At 42.0% G+C, this 1,363-nt stretch overlaps 1 pseudogene across 1 annotated transcript; it reads right to left on the bottom strand.

Annotated features, from left to right (window-relative positions):
* Window positions 1–327: 327 nt before the first annotated feature.
* Window positions 328–926, bottom strand: LOC309831511 (large ribosomal subunit protein eL33-like; annotated as a pseudogene). The gene is made up of 2 exons: window positions 625–926; window positions 328–496 (listed from the first exon to the last, which is right to left on the bottom strand). The product of its transcript is annotated as a large ribosomal subunit protein eL33-like (transcript).
* Between the last annotated feature and the right edge of the window lie 437 nt (window positions 927–1,363).

Below are 1,363 nucleotides of genomic sequence, written 5' to 3'. Positions count from 1 at the left end.
TATTTCATTGATTTCTTCCATTTTGTTTTTTCAGCTCTCTCTTTCCAGAACTTATTATTTGGATATTTGACCTATTGGACTGATCATCTAATTTCCTTAGACTCTGTCCCATTTCCTATCTAGTTCTGGCAGATTTCCTAAACTTTATCTTCGAAGCCTCTTAAAAATTCTTTCTGTTTTCAGAATATTCTTTTTTTTTAATTGTATTAGTTTTTCTTCCTCTTGCCTCACTGAGCATACTCAGTGTGTACATGCATGTATGTATACACATAAACAAAAATACAAGAGAACAAATCCATACTTTTATTTATTCACTTTTCAGTAAGTTTAAATCTTCGAAGGGTACAGCATCACACGGATTCTGTGTCCAATGGCCTTAGGAGGAAGGTTGCTTTGGAATTTGGCACCAACGGTGCCACTGGTTCCATGAGCTTGAGTTATCTTTCCCCAGACTACTCTGGTTTTGTTGGGTTTTCCCACCAGGAGTTACTGTGTTCTGGGAATTCCTTGGTGGTCCAGTGGTTAGGACTCTGTCTTTCACTGCTGAGGGCCCAGGTTCAGTCCCTGGTCTGGGAACTAAGATCTTGCAACCCATGGGGCACGGCCGAAAAAAGAAGTTACTATGTTCTTTGCTTTGTACACAAAAGCACATCTCTTGGCTAGACAGAATTTAGTTTCATCTTGAGCATATACACCTTCAATTTTCAGAAAAGCTGTGTGCTCCCTCTGGTTCCAGGGACCCCGCTTCTAGCCAGCAAAAAAGGCCTTGGACCATAGCCTTCCAGATATATGTCGTTTTAGAAGTCCTGTTCCCAGCAGGCCTCCACAGGCTCCAAGATGGCTGAGAGAGCCTCAGTGTGTATTTTCAATGCAATTCTGTCCCTCAGATTGTCTCTGCTACCTTTGAGTTCATTTTCCCCACCCATCTGTTTAGCTGTCGTTCACATCCACAGCTTTCTCCTGTTACCTGATGATTCTTTGTTTATACTTAAGACTGAGGCACCAGAAATCAGATTGGAAGCCCTGCACTGTGGAGCTTCCTTTCCCAGAACCTTCTTAGGGTTCTCGGTTCCAATACGCTTGTTCCTGTGGGTGTTCTCCACACCCCACACCCCATGTAATTAATTTTCAGTTGCCTCCGTTATATTCCACATCAGTTGCTACTGTTTCCCTCAATCTGTGTTCAATCTTCCCAACTTTTGTTGGCATTTCTCATTTCTGTTATCCACCCCCCCATCATTGCTGTTCTTGTGGTTTTATTTTATTTCCCTCCTTATTTCAATTTTACTGCGATTTGAGGAGGGAGTGGCGACAAAGAACGTATGTTAATGCAATGTAGTATGTATAACGAGACATCATGCTT

Source organism: Grampus griseus (assembly GCF_964374135.1).
Source record: "Grampus griseus genome assembly, chromosome: 13".
NCBI classification, from domain to species: Eukaryota; Metazoa; Chordata; class Mammalia; order Artiodactyla; family Delphinidae; genus Grampus; species Grampus griseus.
Note: the sequence above shows the minus strand (reverse complement) of the source record. Positions and strands in the feature narration are given on the sequence as shown.